This window comes from Microcebus murinus, chromosome X (genome assembly GCF_040939455.1).
Source record: "Microcebus murinus isolate Inina chromosome X, M.murinus_Inina_mat1.0, whole genome shotgun sequence".
Lineage (NCBI taxonomy): Eukaryota > Metazoa > Chordata > Mammalia > Primates > Cheirogaleidae > Microcebus > Microcebus murinus.
Genome location: NC_134136.1, coordinates 120290307 through 120313803, shown reverse-complemented (window position 1 = coordinate 120313803; position 23497 = coordinate 120290307). Strand labels below are relative to the sequence as shown.

At 40.4% G+C, this 23497-nt stretch overlaps 1 long non-coding RNA gene across 1 annotated transcript; it reads left to right on the top strand.

Annotated features, from left to right (window-relative positions):
• Nucleotides 1-5671: 5671 nt before the first annotated feature.
• Nucleotides 5672-8774, top strand: LOC105866350 (uncharacterized). Its single transcript, XR_001151839.3, has 3 exons — nucleotides 5672-5755; nucleotides 6216-6286; nucleotides 8526-8774. It is a non-coding gene; the product is annotated as an uncharacterized LOC105866350 (long non-coding RNA).
• Nucleotides 8775-23497: the final 14723 nt, after the last annotated feature.

The following is a 23497-nucleotide window of genomic DNA, read 5'->3' as shown; positions in this document are numbered from 1 at the left end:
AACTGGAATAAGCTGGTTGGAAAATGAATGAAGGAATGAATACCAATGATTGTCAAATAAAAATTCATAAAGTCTATGATAATCATACAAATGCATAGAAGCACTCAGTGAGGCCACCCTATTTGTTCTTGTTTGTTTTTGAACTGTGTAGTAACAGAAGGTACTCCTTACAATGTTTTGGGTCTTTATTTACAAGTTTGGTGATGATTTTGTGACCAGAAATATGCTGTAGGAACTTAACACTTGTTATATCTATTTGGTTTTGTTATATGTGTTTCACTTAAAGTTGCAGTTTCCAAGAACCTATCAATGATGCTAAGTGAGGATTTGCTGTAATCCCCTTGCATGGGATACTCAAGGAGCAAATGCAGATGCTCAAAGGCACTTTGGGCCCTGTCCTATGATATGGGGCATGCATGCTCTTGCTTCATTCTGATAGCTGCCAGGTTCCCCCTCCTGCTGGCCTCTAGACTGATGTGATGTGCCCTAGCTGGGGGCAGGGAAATCAAGCCAGGTATTTTCCCTTCCCACAGTCCTACTGCCCCAGCCCAATGGTGAATGGGAGAACTCCAAGCATATTGCAGGCTCCATGCTGGGAGGCACTAGGTACCTGGATGGTGGTGGGTGATAGGCTACCCCGTCTAGTCACTTGCTGAATGTGATGTGGCACTACCAACTCAGGGTGGGATGCTACTACTATGCCTTGTCTCAAAATGCTACAGGGCAAACACATTCAATCTGACCTTCCATGCCCATTGGAGACAGAGGGCAATGGTACTTGCTGGGAAGGGCTGGAGATTGGAAGGCCAGGCGAGACCCAGAGCACCAGGGGATAGGGGAGAATCCCCTGAGAACCTATCCTGGGGAGGTCAGGGAGCTACACATGAGCTCCAAGCCTTTGGTGCATGCTCGATTATGCTATTGGACTCCTTTACGAACCACAAACACAAAGATAAAATTGCAAAGAATTTCAAGACAGTGATTACAGAGCACTAAACCTCAACCCGGCCCTTCTGAGCAAGAGTACCAGTGTGACTGTATTGGCAGCACACCCATGAAGCTGGACCTTCATATTTCCTAGCTTTGTGCATTGCTCTGGCCTAGAAGCAATGACATCCCAGTAGCAATAAGAATACCTTGAAACCAGATCTTGGTTTCTAATTCTGTAATAAAAGGAAACAATGTTTCTTGGGGAAATGGCTGATTCCTTGATTACTACAGGCAAAGTACAAAGTGAGGCTGGGACGTATTATGCCAGAAAACAAGAAAGCACCAAAAGACCAATGGGGTTGAGTCAAAAGGACATAGGAGCCAGATCAAAGGGGCACCCTCTGGCCAAATTTGGGATAATTGAGGATCAAGAAGAATAATGACTGTAATTACATATAATCATTGATTAAATTAAAATTATGAGTCCATCCTGATACTCAAATAAGAAAAACTCATTAGTGATTGGTGATGACTATTATACCAACACTTTATTCTGAAATTTGGTAATGAAGGAGCTCAGGAAATTTCACTCCAAAATGTGACTCCTTGCTATAAAGAATATTTTGAATTAAAGGCTCTTAGAGGCTGGGCGTGGTGGCTCACGCCTGTAATCCTGGCACTCTGGGAGGCAGAGGTGGGAGGATCACTCAAGGTCAGGAGTTTGAGACCAGCCTGAGGAAGAGAAAGACCCCATCTTTCCTAAAAAAAAAAAACAAAAAAAAAAAAATAGAAAGAAATTAGCTGGACAACTAAAAATATATAGAAAAATTAGCTGAGCATGGTGGTGGCACATGCCTGTCATCCCAGCTACTCAGGAGGCTGAGGCAGGAGGATCACTTGAGCCCAGGAGTTTGAGGCTGCTGTGAGCTAGGCTGACACCACAGCACTCTAGCCTGGGCAACAGAGCGAGACTCTGTCTCCAAAATAATAAATAAATAAATGAATAAATAAAAGGCTCTTAGAGATTAACAGGCCCTTGGAAGAGGCTTGCCCTCTATCTGCATGAATCATAAAAACAATGGACTTCTCCTCTCCCCATTATCTCAATATATTGCAGGAAAGAAGATCAAGAATTCAACTGGACTTGACCCAAATCTATTGAAACATAATACCTGTCTCTCAGGTTAATTTAGTTTGCTAAGAGAATCATTTACAAGTCAATCTGTTTCCCCAACCCATTTATCCTCCCTAGAACCATTTGTTCCTCGTAAACAGAATTGCCTGTACTGCTCATCTCCCTCTCCCCTCTAAAAGGCATGTATAAAAATATCTGGATTCCATTGGGATATTGAATAATCACTCTCTGATTCTCCCCATGTCCATGGTAAATAATTCTTTCTCTTATTAATCTGTCTTAATTGTGATTTGATCTTTCAGCAAACTTTCAAGGGAAAGGGGAAGTTCCCCTTACTCCTATAGTAACTAAGGAAAAATTTAAGCATTTACCTGACTTTTAAGAAAAAAATTTAGTTTGTTGCCATTTGATTTTTCTTTATGGAGGAATTGCAAATGAATTTATACAATGTCATCATTTTGCCATCTTCCCAGAAAAGAATCAATTCAGGAAAGGATCATCAATGACTGCTAAAACAATTGGGTGACAGATTGATGGAGGCAGCATCCGTATGTGGTGCCAAAGTATCACTCCTCAAGTTACTTTCTAATTACAAACGGAAAAACTTAGCTTACTTGTCATTACCTTAATCCAGTTATTACACTTAATATCACTTATATTGAGACAGACTTATGTGTCTCCTGAGGTGATGCAATATGAAATACACAACATAACCTATGTACTATTCTTGCCAAAAAAGTTTAACCTGAATCTAATCATGCCTCTAGACCTAACGTCCAGTTTATAGGTGTCTTAGTTTGCCAGGGCTACTGAAACAAAATACTACCAACTGAGTAGAATAAACAACAGAAACTTAATATCTCACAGTTCTGGAGGCTGGAAGTCTGAGATTAAGATGCCAGCAGGATTGGTTCCTTCTGACTGGTGTGAGGGAAGGAACTGTTCTAGACTTCTTGGAGGAGAGTGGCTCAGTGGCTGGAGACCCTGTGAATTAAACTGACAGAAGATAGATTTCCAAGAGAAAAAAACATTTAATTGTATACATACACATAGGAGTTCATAAAGAAATGTGACCCAAGGAGGCAGTTAGAATTGGGGGCCTATATACCATCCTAGGCTGGACAAAGGAAAAGGGGTTTGGGGCTTCTTGGAAGGTGGTAAGTTATGGGAAGGGGAGGGCAGGAAACGTATGATAAATAAGGCTTGTCTTGGTACGTAGGTAAAGAACATCTCCAGTGCTATGAGTCTTCTTAGTACAGGGAGAGGGAGACACCTTACAAATGGCATTTTATGTCCCACTTTTAGACAGAAATGGAGAGGGCAGAGAGCTAATTGCCTTCAGCTCAAAACAATCCTTATGCCACAGTAGTATAGGTGGGGGTGGCATATTCTGGTTCCCTTCACTTCTAGCTTCTGGTGGTCGACTGGCAATCTTTCATATTCCTTGATACGTAGAATTGTCACTCTGATCCCTGCCTTCATGTTCACAGGACATTCTCCCTGTGTGTGTGCATGGCTATATCCAAATTCCCCCTATTAATAAGGACACCAGTCATATTAGATTAGGGGCACGCCCTACTCTGGTATGACCTCAATTTAGCTAATTACATTTACAATGATCCTATTTTCAAATAATCTCACATTCTGAGGTATTGGGGGTTAGGAATTCAACATATGAATTTTAGGGGATGGACAATTCAACTCATAACAGGAAATCTAGTGAGAAGAGCACAACCACAAAGAATTAATGAGACAAATTCAGAATGTGTAACTTTCTACAAAGTCTCTTGAAAGAGGCAATGTAATTTTATAAAAGTAGAGGGACTATTCCAAAAAGACCAAAGAAACCAAAAGTAAGAGTTGTGATTGTATCCTGGTTTAAATAAGAAACTGCTATAAGACATGGTGCAAATTGAGGAGATTTGAATATGGACTGGGTATTCTGAGAGTGAAATGGTATTAGGGAATTATTGTTAATTTTCCTAGGGGTAATAATTTATAATAGTTATATAGGAGAATGAACTTACATTAAGAGATGTGGGCCAAAGTATTTGAAGTGTCATGATGTCTCCAATTTACTTTCAACCCTTTGCACTTGCTTGCTTTTTTCTCGATTTCTTTATTCTACTCAGGATTTAATTTTTTAAATACTCCAGATTTTACAAAGCGTGGCAGTAGAATAATAAAAAACTGGAGTTTCTTTTCATACAAACTTATTTATTTGGATTTTTTATATTTCAAATTATTGATATATTCAAAGAGTAATTTTAATCTCTATAATTTTTGCTAACTGTGTTGAGTCACACTATACATCCGAGTGCAAAGGGTTAAATAGATCGGGAAAAAAATGTATACATTCATGAAGCAAATCTGTATATATAGCTGTGTATATAAATAAAGCCAATATATCAGAAGGTCAACGTTTGTTGAATTTAAATATTGGGTATGTGGGGTATTCATTGTACTACTCTTTCAACTTTTCTGTATGTTTGAAATTTTCATAATAAAAAGTTAACAGAAAATGAAGAAAATTGTTTTTTTTAAAGAGAAGATTTTTCCTACCTTTCTATTGAAAATGGAGCAGCGCATGGAAAAAAAATACAACTGGCTTAAGGTGTAGATGAAAATTCAGTTAGTGAAAAAAAATTTTTGCTGTTAGGGGTATTAAACAGTTGGATTGGTTTCCAAACCATTCCTTCCCTATATTACTGTGAGTTGGAGGTTGGAGTACAAGGCCCTCCATCAGGAATAATTTGAAGGCTTCCAAAAGCCCTACTGACCTCTGAGTATCTCCCCTGCTAGCTTTCCATGTGGCCTGAAAGTTCTGTAACCTGGGTCAATTCTTAGGAATCAAGTATTTTCTCACTATGGGGGTGGGGGTATGCCCTCTTTTAAAATGCAAATCTGGAAGGGTGCCTGGGCCCATTAAGTGGGAACAATTGTGTGAGGAGCCACCACCTGCCCAAAGGCCGGAAATTCTGACAGCTCCTTCCTCAACCCCTTCTCACCACTGAGATTGGACAATATGCGCTCTCAGATATTGAATTTGGACAATGTGTGCGCTAAGAAACTTCTTAGGTGAAGATACCATTTCAAGTAAAGCTTATTTTCCATGAATGAAACAGGGTGCATGAGGTCATTGCTGTTTTTACTTTGTAAACTGGGTGGCCTCTGAAAGCCTCTTTAGAACACTTCAAAAAAAGCCTCCTCAAATCTTCCAGCCCCCTACCCCCTTCCCTTTGTTACTGAATTCTTACTGACCCCAAAGTTTTTCACTGAATGGAGAGTTTCCAAAGGGTCTAAAAAATACCTGACACAATTAGAGAACTGAAAACCAGGGGGTCAAGATGAATTGACCCTTGGTGAAGGATTTACATAAATAGGTCCTAACCTCTGGCTGTGAATAAAAGATAAAATGCCCCATTGGGGTCAGAACTGCAGTTCAAGGGCATTTGCAGGGCCAAGCCTGGCTTCTCTGCTATGTCAGGAATTCCAGGAATGCCACTGATCATTGTGTGTTGGGGGGGGGGGGTTGCAGCTAGGCTAACAGAAACCCAGCCCTGCCCACTGGGTGAAACTGCAGCTCTCCCACACAGCAACCTGCAAGTCCAGAGCGTGGGAAACCAGCAAGTTGAGAGAGGACCCAGAAGTAATGCCTTCTAAAATGGGAAAGATCCCGTCTCCTGAAAGGTGACCAAGTTCTTGTTTTAGATGGTGGTGTTAACCTGGGAGGTTGGAGGGGAGGTGGGTAAGAGAATGAGCATGTCCCCTTTGAAAAGCCCCTTTGTTCCCTCTGTGGAGCACAGCTCTGTGAGAGATATTTGCTCTTTACCTATAGATCAGATGATCAGTACTGGCCTTCTCTAGACTGAAGGCCTGCACCATCTCCTTCTGCAGGCTGCTACCTAAGAGAGAAATCTTACAATGGTGTTAAAAGATAATTCCCAAAAAAGGTAAAATAATGACCCTCATACAGATATAAAGATGAACATGTGTTAAAAGACTTTATTTTACTCATATAACTGAGGGAACCAGGCAGATGTAATAGCTGGTTTGAAAAAGAAGCAGCCCAGATTTATATGGAGTGAAGGAATATAGGGATGAATTGCAAAGGGAGGCAAATTGTTTATTGCTTTTTCTTTCCCCACAGGGAAGGAGGAAGTCAATTGAACCGGACAGGAGAGGATTTGCATATCTATCTGTGACCTACAATTTAGAGTGGTAAATAGCTCCAGTAGAATCAGCATCAGAACGCCAGGAAGCACATGCTATAGGCAATAAAGAGTTTTCCATTGAAGTATAAATTTTCTCTACAGGGGCAAGAAATGATGCTTTTTAAATATTGCCTTAAGAGAAGTGTGCCCTCTATCCTCCTACATCTCACCTCCCCCAACATACACATACTTTTGTAAGCAAAGAGGAGGGCTTGAGAATCTTGGGTCAAAGTTGACTCCCAAATTTCCACTATGTTCTACCTTACTTTTTTCCCTGCCACACAAAAATGCATACAATCTTCTTGGGTTGTTCCTTGGTGATTTGAGAAGGATTAAAAAGAGGCTGCTTTGATCATCTCATCCTGCTCTCTCTCACACAGTGTTGGCTCTAAAGAGAAAATACTAGGAGAATGGGAACTCAAGCCACTTGCTCTACAGCTGTTTGGGCCAGCACCTGCCCTAATCTTAATGGCCATCTGTGAGTTCATTTTGCTAGAATCTCCAAAGTGACCCATTATATCATATAAAACAAAGAACAGAGATATCCTGAATTTTCCTGGTTAGCATGTTTCCCTCTCCTGTTGTATCAAAGGAGTATGTTAAGCTTTCTAAAAGTACTAACTCTGACCTGATATCTAAAATAACAGATGGAGCCGGGCACCGGTGGCTCACGTCTGTAATCCTAGCACTCTGGGAGGCTGAGGCGGGCCGATCGCTCAAGGTCAGGAGTTCAAAACCAGCCTGAGCAAGAGCAAGACCCAGTCTCTACTATAAAATGGAAAGAAATTAATTGGCCAACTAATATATATAGAAAAAATTAGCTGGGCATGGTGGCGCATGCCTGTAGTTCCAGTTACTCGGGAGGCTGAGGCAGAAGGATCACTTTAGTCCCAGCTACTCGGGAGGTGGAGGCAGAAGGATTGCTTGAGCCCAGGAGTTTGAGGTTGCTGTGAGCAAGGCTGATGCCACGGCATTCTAGCCTGGGCAACAGAGTGAGACTCTGTCTCAAAATAAATAATAAATAAATAAATAAATAAATAAATAAATAAATAAATAAAATAACAGATGGAAATTTGGACTCTGGATGAAGCTCTTCCCCTATACCTGCATCTAAGTGGAGAGGCTGAGATTCAAAACAAAATCCTGTTGGAGAATTAATTACCATTTCTGGATATAATTTCTTATTTTTTATTGTTGTATAAGAAATCTCTAAAAAACATCTATTTTCAAACTGGGTAATATTGTTTTAGGCTCATTTATTTAAATAAAAGCAAACAGAAACAACAAACCTAATAGGCCAGTCCTTTATTAATACTGTCCACATTTTTCTCTGGAGTGGTGTTTGTGAGGCCATTTGCATGAGTTTTACTGTATTATCTAGTGAACAAAACCAAGACTGGTGATGCTGAGAAAGCATGAGGGGAAAAAAAAAGATATCACAGTGATGGCACATTTCCGCAGACTTCTATCCAAAAGTAAATTTGTGACCCACTGTTCTGTAAAGCACAGGGTAGATTCTTATACACAAAAACTGCCCTCAGAAGAGCCTGGGAGACCCCGGTCTGTGTAAAGGAATTTATGTTGGGCTTTCTTCACGTTGGCACACAGGTATGCGGGTGTGGCTTAGCCAACATTCCTTTCTGACTCATTACCCACATTTCCCCTCCCCTTTTCTTAGTGCCTGAGGCACTTTTTTTCTGGCTCTCCCTGGGCTAGGGCGGAGATTGCTGGCACTCAACAAAGAGAAGCTGTGCCCCTTTGCACTTTCCTTTTGTGGCTAGTCCTTAAGACTTGTTGCCAACCCCTATTAAAGTGGCATGGCACAGCTGCTACTGAGCTGAGAGCTCTCATCTGTCATGGGCTACTGTAGTACATGTAGACTCTTCTGTCAGTCCATCAGTCAACATGTATTTCTCAATGAGACAGTGAGATAGTAAAGGGAACCAGAATATGCCACCTCAAAATATGCCACTTTGGCATAAGAATTGTTTTGATTTTAAGGTAATTAGCTCTCTGCCCTCCCCCTTTCAGTCTAAAAGCAGGACATTAATTTCTCTTTGAAAATGTAATATCACAGTGTTAAAGGTCTGAAAAAGGGCAAAATGTATTACAAGTTGTCTCTTTAAAAACCACCACCATTTTTGGGAATTAAAACCTACATTCCTGTCCAAGGTCAGTAATGAAAGGTGCAGAAAAATGTTCTTTGTTCTTCATTTTTATTTTATTTTATTTATTTTAAACCACAGGAAATGGCTCGACAAAATTGACTGGAGGTCACGAGATCATCTGGAGATAAGGTAGACCAAAACCACCAACTACAGTTAAACAACAATAGCCCAAGGCCAAGACATGTGACACCGGTCCCAGAGACCTGAGCCCAACCTTTAAAACCCCCCAGTTTAAAAAGCTCTGTATTTCTGCTTAAAGGCAGGATGGTGGTTTTTCTGAGATGCTAATCTGCTGCCCTCCTCATTTTCTGGCAAATTAATAAACTTCTCTTTCCTTATCCTCAAACAACTTGTCCTTGTTCTTTGTTCTCACTGATTCTGCCTTGGGGACAAGTACTGAACTTTGGGTAACATTAACATATATTTCAATTTGTAACAGTGTCTTCCTCTCCTGTATCAGCAAGAGTACTGCTCTGGGGACAACTCTTAGCACCAGAGTCTCTTATCCACATAACATACCTTATTAAACAACCCTTACTTATCATACATTTCCTAGTCACCTTCTCATACTTTATCCCCTCCCCAGAATCCTCAGATCACTTTTCCTTTGTCTAGCCTAGGATGGTATATAAGCCTCAAATTCTAACTGTCTCCTTGAGTCACATTTCTTCGTGAATGTCTGTGACTACACATGTAATTAAATGGTTTTTTTCTCTTGTTAATCTGCCTTTTATCAGTTTGATTTGTGAGCCCCAACAACTGAAGTGGGCTGCTAGCATGGCCTAGAGCTACAGAAGCCATGGCAAATGAGGCCAACTTCCCACATCTGAGTAGGGGACTCAGGAATCTGGGAGAATCAATAGTAGGAATGGGAGCCAAGGATAAGGAAGAGCTTCAGGAAGGGTTTGAGAAAGAGGGACCATAAGCTTAGCATCTTAGATCCTGAAAAGAGGTTGAGGGAAAGGAAAAGATGGAGAAAGGTGTGTTGTGACATGAACCTACCCCTGTGCCTTGAATTCTTGGGAGTTTCTCATTGACTTCTGTGTCTTGTTGTTTCATATCTCTGCAAAGGGAAGATGAAATCTGTTGCCATATAGGTAATGGGGTTCGGGATATGCTACCTCAAATATGGCACCTTGGAATATTGAAGAAAATGGCAGAAACAGGAAGATTACTCTCACCTTTCCCCACCTTTCTCTCCTGAAGCAGATTGTAAAACCTAGGGAGGACTCTCTTACTTTCCCCTGTAGTAGGTTATAAGACCCTCATGTGAAAGCTGCCCTTTCTAGATACATTGAAAAGAAAGGAGCATCCTTATCTCTGAAGACAGGGGGACACAGAGAAGAATTCAAACAAAGAGGACTTGCTAAGTTCCCCCCAGTTTATTACCATTAGATCATACTCTTTGTCCTATCATATTTCTCCCTGACTGTTCATTCTTCCTCAAACTTAGCATGAAAACACACTAAGTTTATCTGTTTCTTTGGATCTTCATTTCCTTAGGAAGGCTCTCATGGCAAGTAACACTTACATTAAATAATCTTGTATGCTTTTCTCTTGTTACTCTGTCTTTTGTTATAGGGGCCTCAGCCATGAACCTAGCATAGGTAGAGAAAAAGATATTTTTCCTCTCCTATGTGAGTCCAGATGCAATCACTACCATTAGTAGTGTTTTGTTTGACTTTGACTGCTCAGGAAAAGTAATTGGATTTACTCTACCTTCCCCCGCCCCATTTTTATTAAACATATGATTTAGCATTGTGCTGGAAAAGCAGTGATTTGACCTCTTCATAGAGGCCCCTCTAACATGTTGCTTATTCTGAGATAAGTAAGAGATAGCAAGTAAGACCCTCATGGCCATGTATCCAAAGTGTGCTGCCTCAAGGGCCACTGTTCTGTACCAATGCTGTCTTACTGAGTCCCAGCAGTCCAGGAAAATTCTCTGGATTCGGACATTCCCACTGTGGGGGAGAAAAGAAACTTCCCCTTTGCCCCAGAAGGTTTATTGAAAGATCAACTCAAGATAAGGCAGATTAATGAGAGAAAGGGATTATAAATTTATTTACCATGCATACGGGGGCGAATCACAGAGTGATTACCTAATATCCCAATGGGGTCCAGAAGTTTATATACTCCCAATTTGGAAGGGAAGGGGAAATAAGGAATACAGATAATTCTGTTTAGGGGCAAGAAATGGTTGCTAGGGAGGATGAAAAGATACTTGGGAGAATGAATGGATGGGGGAAACAGATTGACTTGTAAATGATTCTTTTTGGAAATTAACCTGAGACACAGGTATTATCTTTAAAATGGGTTGGACCAGGTCTGGTTGCATTCTTGATCTTCTGTCTTGCAATATATTGAGATAACAGGGAGGGGAAGGAAAGGCAAATGTTCTTTTTGATGGGTCCATCTGGTTTTATGCAGATAGAGGGAAAGCCCCTTCCAATGCCTGTTGATCTCTAAGGGCCTTTGATTCAAAATACTCTTTATCCCAAGGAGTCATATTTTGGGGTGAAATTCCCTGAACTCCTTCACCATTATTCTGAAAATTCACTTTTCCTTTCTTGCACATGGAACTGCTTAGACAGAGTGCCTATATACCACTGACTATTATATAAAGCCATGGTCAGTGAAAGAAAGTAACTTTTTGAATCCAAGTCTTTGGGCTAATAACGTGGGGCCTGGGACTCCTGAGGTGTCAGAGGAAGGCACTAGGCTAGTCTCCCACTGAAAGCAAGCAAAGAAGAATCATTAGGGCAGCCATATTTATTGTTTGAATTTTATGTTTGCAATTTAATTGTATGGATCACAAAGGGGAAGTTCATGATGGTTTTTTATGGCATGTGATAAACCACAGCATTGCTATCCACAGCTTTTTTTTTCTCTCTTTATGATCAGTGGCTTCTCAGTAAAGTGAATATTTTGAGTTTTGCAATATCTTACATACAGATGGTAAAGAAGAAGAGTTTTTCCACTTTTTAAAGAGATAAGAGTAAAGCAGCAAAACCCTATATATCTGGAATATTTCTGAGGGGTATATGTTTATCAGAGCGTCCAGTGATTCTATGGCAAACTTAGTTTTCTATGATTTTTCTTAAGAACAATTTGTAAAAATATCCAATTATATTACAAACTACCTCCTGTGAATTATCTGTGATGTCTGCACTGATTTCTCCCTGAACATTTATATAGCTAGGATGTTTGAAAACTTGGGCACTATCTCCTCTGACATAAACAATTTTCTGTGAAACCTTTTCATGTTAACTTGAAGTACCTGATTCTCAAACCTGATATAAATCTTGCGTATTCTCTTCTCCCACAATGTCTTCTCTCACAATGTCTTTGACTCAACTGTTTTGCTATTATTCTCAAAGTATGTACTCTATCCTCCTAACCATGGGCCCAAATTCCCACAGAGAGTAGCAGAGGAATGAACATTGCTTTTCCTCCAAGAAGACTTTCCATCAGATCCTATCTCTGTGTTCTATGGATACTAGTTTGTATTGGGAAAGCAGTAGTACTCGCAATTTGGTTCCCTGTATTTAATTTATAACTATTTCTTGTTGGTGCCTTTTTTAACCTCAAAGAAGCAAAATGGCAAGCCCTAAATGCCTGTTTCTCTCCTCTTTTGCCCCAAGTTGGTATCTGTGGCTCATTCACATACATCACACTATAAAAATGCTGCCTTGTATATATATTTGAAAGATAGGGATGAGTTTGTAATGTTTTAGAGGCCTGATGCAGAGCTCTATCTAGTTTTTCTTTTTGTTAGTCAGCCTATTGTATCTGTCACAAAAACAGGTACTGTGTGTGTGTTAATAAATTCAGAACCAGAAACAAATAAAAATTATAAAGATTTAAATAACTGAGGAAAACTCACCAGATTCTGTCTGCTTTTTACCTTCTCATTTCTATACCTCTAGGTCTCTAGTGATCATAAAGGTGATCGAAGCCCTGAGCTCCTGATTTTATCACAAAGCTGTTCTTCTTTGTGGGTGCTTTGGTTCTGGAGATCGAGAATTGTAAGATCAGATAAAGCCATGTGGAGGGCTGAATGCTGGCTGGAATGACGTTTGGGGCACAGTTTATGCTGTTGGAGCATTTCCTGTGTGCCCTTTGAAATCTCTGAGCTTAGCTCTTCAAAGTGAGAGCTAACTTACTCTGCCTTCCCACTGAACACATGTATTTGCTGCTTATCATCATTTTTTGCCACCCCCACCCTTAATTGACTTAGCCAACATTAATTTATCAAAGCAAAAAGCATTGCTCTGAGTCATAAGTTACACTTTTACCTGGCATTATCTGGCTCTGTAGAAATGAAAGTATAAAAATAATGGAGGTTTTGTGCACAGTTCTATACACATGCACATATATGCATCTTTTTGCTTCATTCATCATGTTCTCGCCACTTCCATTTTCTTTCCACAACTCTTGCCCACTCGCACTCCTAGTAGTTTATTAGAAAGTTATATTTTCTCATGAGCCAGTGGGTAATTTTTCAAGTTGAACCCTATTAACCACTTCGGTACGGCGCTCACCAGCTGCGAAACCTTGCCCACAGCTGGCACTCACAGTCTGCACGATAGTTTGTGCTGTGCATTGACGACGAATCCGTTTTGCTCTTGTGTGATGAGGAAAGCTTTAAAGCACTGAAAGCTTCTTTTACTTTACAGGCAGCTTTACTTGTAATGTAAATCAGAATAGGTAACATATACACATGTTTTCATTACATTATTTTTAAATGTTCACAATTTTATTTTGATAAATGAAAAATTAGAAAAGTCATATCATGGCTGTCGGCTAAAGTCTCTGTGCACGTTCATCTGTGGCTATCGACTATAGTCGACGCTGGTACCGAAGTGGTTAACATTAGTTACAAATGCTTGTTTTTTCAGAAATTCCTCTGTCCAAAACTTTGTTTTAGATCAGAAAATGTATTTTTCTCTTTAGAGAACCAGTATAGCAAGAGGAAACTGAAGCTAATCTCTGGGAGTGCATTTGTGCTAACTTGCTGTACAATCAAATACAAATATAGGTCAATAAAAGCTGTTCTTTGATCTATTGCTACAAAGGATTCATTGTAAATACAATACTGGATGAGAGGGTTACAACTTTGTAACTGCCCCTTGTAAATAGTGCCTTTTCCACCCTTTAATACATGCCAGAAGTGATGCATTTGGCTTCAGCCTGCCTGGGTTCTACTTTGTTGATTTGTTTATTTATTTATTTTTATTTTTTTAAATGAGAGAGTTTATTTGGGGCTAAGGTTGAGGACTGCAGCCTGAGAGTCAGAGATTCAAGTGGCCCTGAACATATGTTCCGATTAGCAGCAAATAGTAACAATTAGGCTTTTATTTTTAATTTTTATTTATTTTTTATTTCAGAATATTATGGGGGTACAAATGTTTAGGTTACATATATTGCCTTTGCCCCACCAAAGTCAGAGCTTCAAGTGTGCCCATTCCCCAGACAGTGCTTACCACATCCATTAGGTGTGAATATACTCACCCCTTCCTCCCTCCTCCCACCTGCATGACATCTGATGAATGTTACTGCTATGTGTGCAAAAAGTCCCAATACGATAAATGCTGGCGTGGATGTGGAAAGGTAGGAACACTCATACATTGCTGGTGGGATTGCAAACTAGTACAACCCCTGTGGAAAATAATATGGAGATACCTCAAAGAGCTATAAGCAGAACTACCATTTGATTTTTTTTTTATGTTTTATTTATTTTTTTCTTTCGGCATATTATGGGGGTATAGATTTTAATGTTTCAATAAATGCCCTTTCCTCCCTCCCCCACAAGTCTGAGTTTCCAGCATGACCATCCCCCAGATGGTGCACATCTCACTCATTATGTATGTAATATACCCGCCCCCATCCCCCTTCCCACCTGCCCAATACCCTATTACTGTAGTACCTATGTGACCACTTAATGCTGTTCAGTTAATACCAATTTGCTGGTGAGTATATGTGGTGCATGTTTTTCCATTCTTGGGAAACTTCACTTAATAGTATGGGTTCCAGCTCTAACCAGGAAAATATAAGATGTGCTATATCACCGTTGTTTCTGAGAGCTGAATAGTACTCCATGGTATACATATACCACATTTTATTAATCCATTCTGGGATTGATGGGCACTTGGGCTGTTTCCACAGCCTTGCAATTATGAATTGTGCTGCTATAAACATTCGAGTGCAGGTGTCTTTTTTGTAGAGTGTCATTGGATCATTTGGGTAGATGCCCAGCAATGGGATTGCTGGATCAAATGGTAGATTCACTTGTATTGCTTTAAGGTATCTCCATATTGCTTTCCACAGAGGTTGAACTAGTTTGCAGTCCCACCAGCAGTGTAGGAGTGTTCCTCTCTCTCCGCATCCACGCCAGCATTTATTGTTCGGAGACTTTTTGATAAAGGCCATTCTCACTGGAGTTAAGTGATATCTCATTGTGGTTTTGATTTGCATTTCCCTGATGATTAGAGATGTTGAGCATTTTTTCATATGTTTGTTGGCCATTCTTCTGTCTTCTTTATAAAAGTTTCTGTTCAAGTCATTTGCCCACTTTTTAATGGGGTTATTTGATTTTTTCTTCCTATTTTTCGTGAATTCTAAGTATATTCTAGTTATCAGTCCCTTATCGGATGCATAGGATGCAAAATTTTTCTCCCATTCTGTAGGTTGTCTGTTTACTTTCATGACTGTTTCTTTGGTTGTGCAGAAGCTTTTTAGTTTGATCATGTCCCATTTATTTATTTTTGTTGCTGCTGTGATTGCCTTTGGGGACTTCTTCATAAACTCTTTGCCCAGGCCGATGTCTAGGAGAGTGTTTCCAAATTTTCCCTCTAGAATTCTAATAGTTACATACCTTAAGTTTAAGTCTGTTATCCAGCGTGAGTTGGTTTTTGTGAGAGGTGAAAGGTATGGGTCCTGTTTTAGCCTTCTACAGGTGGCTACCCAGTTTTCCCAGCACCATTTATTGAAAAGGGATTCTTTTCCCCAGCGTAAGTTTTTGTCTGCTTTGTCAAAGATAAGATGGCTATATGAGGATGGTTTTATATCAGGGTTCTCACATCTGTTCCACTGGTCCAATTCCTATTTTTGTGCCAATACCATATTGATTTAATTACTGCAGCTTTGTATTATAGTTTGATATCTGGCATATTAATGCCTCCCATTTTGTTTTTGTTGCCTAGAATTGATTTGGATATTCAGGGTCTTCTTGGTTCCATACGAAGCATAAAATTAATTTTTCTATGTCTGTGAAGAATGCTGATGGGATTTTGATAGGCATTGCATTGAATCTGTAGATCAGTTTGGGTAGTATAGACATTTTGATGATGTTGAGTCTGCCGATCCACGAGCATGGTATGGATTTTCATCTGTTTACATCCTCTGCTATTTCCTTTCTCAGTGTTTCATAGTTCTCCCTGTAGAGGTCTTTTACGTCCTTGGTTAAGTATATTCCTAGGTACTTTAATTTCTTTGTCGCTATTGTGAAGGGAATTGAGTCTTTGATTTGGTTCTCAATTAGATTGCTGTTGGCGTATATGAATGCCTCTGATTTCTGTGTATTGATTTTGTATCCTGAGACTTTACTAAATTCATTGATCAGTTCCAGGGGTTTCTTGGTTGAATCTTTGGGGTTTTCTAGATATAATATCTTATCATCAGCAAACAGTGAAAGTTTGATCTCTTCTGCCCCCATTTGGATACCTTTGATTCCATTTTCCTGTCTGATTGCTGTAGCCAAGACTTCCAGCACTATGTTGAACAGAAGTGGAGATAGTGGGCAGCCTTGTCTGGTTCCAGTTCTAAGTGGGAATGATTTCAATTTTTCCCCATTCAGTATGATGTTGGCTATGGGTCTGTCATATATGGCTTGTATCATTTTTAGGTATGTCCCTTCTATGCCTATTTTCTTACGTGTTTGTATCATGAAAGTGTGTTGAATTTTGTCAAAAGCTTTTTCTGCTTCTATTGAAAGAATCATGTGGTCTTTGTTTTTGCTTCTGTTTATGTGGTGAATTGCATTTATAGATTTACGTATGTTGAACCATCCCTGCATCCCTGGGATGAAGCCCACTTGGTCGTGATGGATTATTTTTTTTGATAAGCGTCTGGATTCGGTTAGCTAAGATTTTGTTGAAAATTTTTGCATCTATATTCATTAGGGATATTGGTCTGTAGTTTTCTTTTTTTGTTGCATCCTTTCCTGGTTTTGGTATCAGAGTAATATTCGCTTCATAAAAGGTGTCGGGGAGGTTTCCGTTCTTCTCGATGTTGTGGAATAGTTTCTGCAAGATAGGTACTAGTTCTTCTTTGTAAGTGTGGTAAAATTCGGGTGTGAAGACATCTGGACCGGGACTTTTCTTTTTAGGGAGATTTTTAATTGCTGTTTCTATTTCAGCTGTTGAGATTGGTCTGTTCAGGGAATCTATTTCTTCCTGGTTGAGCCTAGGGAGGCTGTGTGTTTCTAGAAATTTGTCCATTTCCTCCACATTTTCTAGTTTGTGTGCATAAAGATTTTTGTAGTATTCATAAATTGTATCTTGTATCTCTTTGGGATCAGTTGTGATATCTCCTTTTTTATTCCTGATGGAGCTTATTAGAGATTTCTCTTTTCTGCTTTTCGTTAGCTTAGCCAATGGTGTGTCAATTTTGTTTATTTTTTCAAAGAACCAACTTTTTGTTTTATTAATCTCCTGATAGCTTCCCTGTTTTCAATTTCGTTTAGTTCTGATTTGATCTTGTTGATTTCACTTCTTCTGCTGGGTTTGGGGTTGGTCTGTCCTTCTTTTTCCAGCTCTTTGAGTCGTTTCATTAGATTGTCTATTTGTGATCTTCTTGACTTTTGGTTATAGGCATTTATGGAGATAAACTTTCCTCTCAGAACTGCCTCAGCTGTGTCCCAGAGGAGTTGATAACTTGTCTCTCTATTGTCGTTTTCTTCATAGAATTTTTTTATTTCCATCTTGATTTCCTCATTTACGAAGTAATCATTAAGTAGGAGGTTGTTTAATTTCCACGTTTTTGTGTAGAAATGTGAGTTTCTGTTAGGGTTGATTTCTAGTTTTATTCCACTGTGATCTGAGAAGGTACATGGTATGATTTCTATTTTTTTAAATTTCTTGAGATTTTCTTTGTGTCCTAGGATATGGTCAATCTTAGAGAATGTCCCGTGAGCTGATGAGAAGAACGTATATTCAGTGGATTTGGGTAGAATGTCTTATAAATGTCAGTCAGATCCAATTGTTCCAGGGTTTTGTTTAAGTTCATTATTTATTTATTAATTTTCTGTTTGGAGGATCTGTCTTGTGCCGTCAGTGGGGTGTTGAAATCTCCGGTGATTATGGAGTTGCTATTAATCTATTTGCTTAGATCCAGTAAGGTTTGCTTTATGAAACTGGGTTCACCTAAGTTGGGTGCATATATATTTAAAATTGTTAACTCTTCTTGTTGAAGTGTGCCCTTCACCATTATATAATGACCCTCTTTGTTTTTCACTACTTTTGTTGGTTTAAATACTAAATCGTCTGAAATTAGAACTGCCACGCCAGCCTTCTTTTGGCTTCCAATTGCATGGAATACTGATCTCCACCCTTGTACTTTTAGTCTATATGCATCCTTGCAGGTTAGATGTGTTTCCTGAAGACAGCATATACTTGGCCTGTATTTTCTTATCCATTCAGCCAGCCTATGTCTCTTGAGTGGAGAGTTTAAGCCATTCACATTTATTGAGAGAACTGATAGGTAAGGTAGATTACTGTTCATTCTGTTGGGTTGGATGTTGTTGCTTTGATTTCTCTCTTGAACCATTGTATTATCTGGCCTTTAATCTTTGGGTTTTGGTTGTTTTTGTATTTGTGAGTTTTTATTATGGTGCTCCATGCGTAACACTGTTTTGAGTAGTTCTTGTAGAGCTGGTCTTGTCTTGGTGAATTTCCTGAGACTTTGCTTGTCTGAGAATGTCTTTATTTCTCCTTCATATATGAAGCTTAGTTTCGCAGGGAATAATATTCTAGGCTGGGCATTGTTTTGTTTCAGAAGAGTGAGATTGGGGCCCCAGTCTCTCCTTGCTTGTAAAGTCTCATTGGAGAAGTCTGGTGTTATTCGAATTGCCTTTCCCTTGTATGTTACTTGCTTCTTTCATCTTACAGCTCTTTGAAGGGCCTCTTTAGTTGATATTAGGGTCAGTATGATGACTGCGTGTCGTGACGTCTTCCTGTTTGCATTGAGTCTCCCAGGGGTCCTCTGAGCTTCTTGAACTTGTATATCGAGATTTTGAGCAAGGCCTGGGGAATTTTCCTCTATTATATCTTCAAATAGCTTGTCCAACCCTTGAGTGTTGTCTTCTTCCCCTTCTGGTAACCCTATGACCCTCACATTAGGATTCTTCACATAATCCCACATCTCTTGTAGGCTTTGCTCTTTCGCTTGTTTCCCTGCTCTGTCTCTGTGACAGTTTTATGTAGTTGGAGGGTGTTATCTTGAATCTCTGAGATTCTTTCTTCTGTTTGATCTACCCTGTTCTTGAGACTTTCCACTGTGTTTTGTAGTTCCCTGAATTGATTCTTCATTTCCAGGAGTTCGGTTAAACTTTTCTTCATTGTGTCTATTTCTTTAGTGAACTTTTTTTCTAGGTCCTGGAGGCTTTTTGTGGTTTCTTTGTGTTGGTTATTGAGTTGTTGTTTCAACTCGGTTAGTGTTCTTATGATCCACATACCAAATTCCTCTTCTGTCATATTGGTTGCCTGATTTTGGTCGGTGTCCGTTTCTAGGGGGCTGGTGCTCCTCTTTGGGGGTGTGTTTCCCGTTTGGTTCTTCATATTTCCTGAGTTCTTTCACTGATGTCTTCCCATGTCGATCTGTTGTTGTTTCTTTCCTTTAGGTTTTTGTTTGGGTATTCACACACCTTGTTTAGTTTCTGAGCTGTTAGGTGGTGTCTGTGGGTGAGATTCGACCACTCTCTGTATATTGAGTCAGTGGGTGCCGTGAAAAGGCTATGCAGGATGCCCTCCCTGTCAGTAGGTGGCGCTTGCTTGGAGGAACAGGCTTTGCTGTTGTTTTTGTGTCCTGTTATCAGCTCTTGTTCTGGGTGGAGCTTGGTTGGGTAATCCTGCCCTCAGGCACCACCAATGTCGTTAGCAGGGGTCAAAGTTCAGTTCCCTGCTTCCAGGAAAAGCTGTCAGGACGGGGCTGGAATGGTCCCGCTCAGCCAGAAAGTCTGCTTGTTGGGGTGGGGCTGTCTGAGACCCGCAGTCTGGAGTGGGCCTCGCTTCTTTCCACCCTCCCCAAATCCGCAGCTACTCCTGGGCCTCTGCCAGCAGACCAGACCACACGCCACCAGGCCTCCCCGGACTGTGATTCCCAGGCGGGCAAGTTCCCTGCGCAGGAACACCACCTGGGCTGGGCGCACGGCCTCCCTTTGGGGGGAGGGTTGCCCTCTAGGACGCTGATCTGCCCCTGAAGGCACACACACCTCAGTAGGCTGTTCATGTATATCCCTTCTGTGCCCCGGGCAATGCTAGCCCTCTGTGCATGGGATCTGGTCTGCAGGTCCGACCTCTGGGTCCCAGATTTCAAACTGTATCCCCATCAGGGAGAGGAGTTCTGGTCCCAATTCACCCACAGGGAGCCCAAGCTGCGTCTATGTCTCTCAGCCTCTGAGTCGGGATCGTTCTCCTGGGAACACGGTGCCAGCAGCACCTGGGAGGGAGGGCGGGTAGGGAGCTCACAGTCTGATTTCCCCTTAGTCAACTATAGGGTCCCAAAAGGGAAGGTCCTATTCCCTGGAGGTGCCTGTGGCTGGTGGCTTTATTGTCTCTCTGGGCAGCCGTGGGTAGGGTCCGCGGAGGGGAGAAGAAGGCAATATGATGCCTGCCACTCGGCTCGGTTCTGTGCACTCGGAGGTGCCCGGAGGGAGTTGGGAGCCTGGTGCTGTGTCTGCTACAGGCTCACCGCTAGCTGGCGGTGGCCGTCTCTGGGCTGGTGTCCGCAGGTCTCTCCACCCGCTGGTGAGCCCACCAGCCTCCCAAATGCAGGGGAGGGGAAACGTCAAATTCACCTACCCTTGCCGCTGGTCTTTGGGCTGCTCCGGCGGTCTCAGTTTCCAGTTCTCCTCCGCAGCCTCCTCCCGTGGAGTCTCCCGGGGGCTCAGGTACCCCTCCTTCCAGCCCTCGTCCACTGTATGCTTGTCTTCTTGCTTCTTTTTTCTAATTTCTGCTAGAATCTGTCTTTTCTGCAGAGACACTCTGTCTGGCAGTGTTTCTCGTCCGCAATCTTGATCAATGATTTGTTTATTTTTTAAATAGCTACCCACAGTAAACTTTAATGTGGAGTATCCTCATAGAAGAATAGCACTGAGGTAGAGAAATACCCTTAAAACAACAATAATAGCAACAAAAGCTCAGTAACAAGAAGTTAATAAAACCAAACAAGGTCAATGTTTCTATAGATAACCATTTGAGTTAACACCTGTTATTATGTGTTTAGCACTGTCCAAGGCATTTTAAAGAATGCAAAAATACATGGCCAATGACCTAAAGATATTTAATCTCCTGTTACGGGATGAAGATATTGGAATGAATAACATTAACTAAAATGGGAATAAAGACTTCTACCTTAAGACATGATGTTTTTCAGGGAAACAGAATTAATATGATATGACTGGAGCTAATATATTATCATGAGGGGAGAAGTAGAATATTGGTACTTGTGGCTACAAATTTGGCAGGATTCAAATATTGAAAGCGATTTGTATGTCAAGTAAAAAGCTTTAATTTTATTCTATAGACAATGGGGAGTTAACCATTGAAGGATTTTGAGTAGGAGAATGACATAACAACATTTATATTTTAGAAAGATAACTCTGGCAGTGTTGTGGAGGGTGGAATTGAAGGATTTAAAAGTATTCATTTGTGATGTTACATGTCCATTGAGTTTAGTAGATACCAACCAAACACATTCCATTTCTGAAATAATAATTTAAAAAAAGACTTCTTCTTTATCTGCCTCACTCAGTGATTGTATATGGAGGCATGTTTCTTTTTACTTGTAAATGTATAATCTTTATAATTAAGTACCAAAGCAGAACAGCTCGTTGAAAAGGTCACTGTTTAAATCACAGAACCTATCTATGTGTGACAAGCAAACAACCCATGGTGGCAGGGGATTTGGAGCCAGTTTCTACTGAGTGCTGATGTGAGGCTGGTGTGAACCATAGAAAGCTTTGTGGGAGAACAGGGTAAAGGCCCTGGAACCAGAGACAAAGTGATATGCCCTTGACTGTGTATTTCAGGTTTCCACAGTCAGCATCTAACCCTTCCTCCTGTTGCCTGCCTTGTAAGACTGGAGGAAAAACTGGAACCCAAGAGATACAACTCCAAAGTTGCTGGAGTGTCTGGACAAATAATAGAAAAACATTTTCCTTCCTTCCTCCCTCCTTCTCTTGCTCCTTTGCTTCCTTCCTTTCTCCATTCTTTCCTTCTGTCGGGGAGGAACAAACTTCTCTGTGCTCTTAGGTTCAATATCTGGGACTTGCAAATTAAACTGACAAAAGACAAACTAACAAGAGAACAGGTGCAATTTGTATTCAGTATTTTTATGTATACAAAAATTCACAAAAAAGTGAAACTCAAAGGAGTGGTTATAATGAAGGCTTATAGATCATTTTAACAAAGGGTAATAAATTGTGAATGGAAAGAGAGTTTGGGCTTTTAGGGGTGATAAATTGTAGAAAAGTCACTATGAAATATATGGGGGAACTAATAGAAGATAAGGATTATTTTAGTTCTGTTTATGCAGACTGATCTAAACCTCCCATCTTCAGTGATAAGAGTTACTCTTCTCTTCCTGATAGAGAGAGAAAAGTCTCATGAGAAATTTATGCCCTGATTTTAGGCAGATAAGGGGAGGGTAGAGAACTTTTTCCTGGATCTGTTGATTCGCAATTACTTTCAGCTGCAAATAATCTTTATGCCAAGGTGGCATATTTTGTGGCGGTGTATTCTGATCCCCTTCACTTCCAATCCTTTTTTATTTTTGTTTTTTAGATGTGTCTGGGTATGAGGAGAGCAGTTGGGAAGGTGTGGATTCTATAATCCTTAACACACACTGATTTGTATTACATGGATAAAGACTCCAACTCTCAGATTCCATTTAGATGACATCCCTACGGAGTTTACCTTGCTTGCTGTCATAGTCAGCCTTCAACTGTGGACCAGTCACTTAAGCCAAATTGATCATCTAACAAGTGATAATGCATATGAAAACACTTATAAACCATAAAGTGCTAAGAAAATATGAATGATATGATTTCAGTCTTTACATTAGTAAAGTGAATCTTTCAAAAGTGACTTCTCTGCTGTTTCCTATAAATGCAGCACTGCCCTCCTTTCCCCTCCTACCCCTACTCTGGGTCATTGGGGAAAAGATGGAGCAAGGGAACTGTCTTTTTATGGTTCATACTGAAAATCAAAAGAGGCCTAATTTTCCTTCAGTCTGAATCAGTAACTCTCATTAAAAAAAATTTTTTTTTGCCTTGATCTACATTGCAATCAGTATGCACTTGCGTGTAACACATTCTCATGAACAAACCCACTCGACAAAGCATATTGGACTATATCATTGCTATAGTGACAACCATGACTCTGCTCTAATCTGCAAAAGAGCACATCATTCAAGTACTTCCATACTTTATTGTTATTAACAAATTACTTATGACTCATCTCATAAATGACCCAGCAACATCCATGATTGTGACTGTTCCCAGCCTCAGTCTGGTGATCAGACAACAGAATTGTTCTGTCTTACTTTGCATTGATTCCAGTTCTGGGAAACTTCCAGATCCTTTCAGTTCAATAGATTTCTATTCAATTCCACAGACACTGAGCACCTACTATACTCAGAAACTCAGATGGGCTCAGGGAACACAGACATAAAACAGACCTGATTTCCACCTTCCTGATGCTCACAGTCTAGTGACACATTACTTGATAACACTTTCCCCAGCTCCCTCTATCTTTCCATTGGCCCCTTCTGGT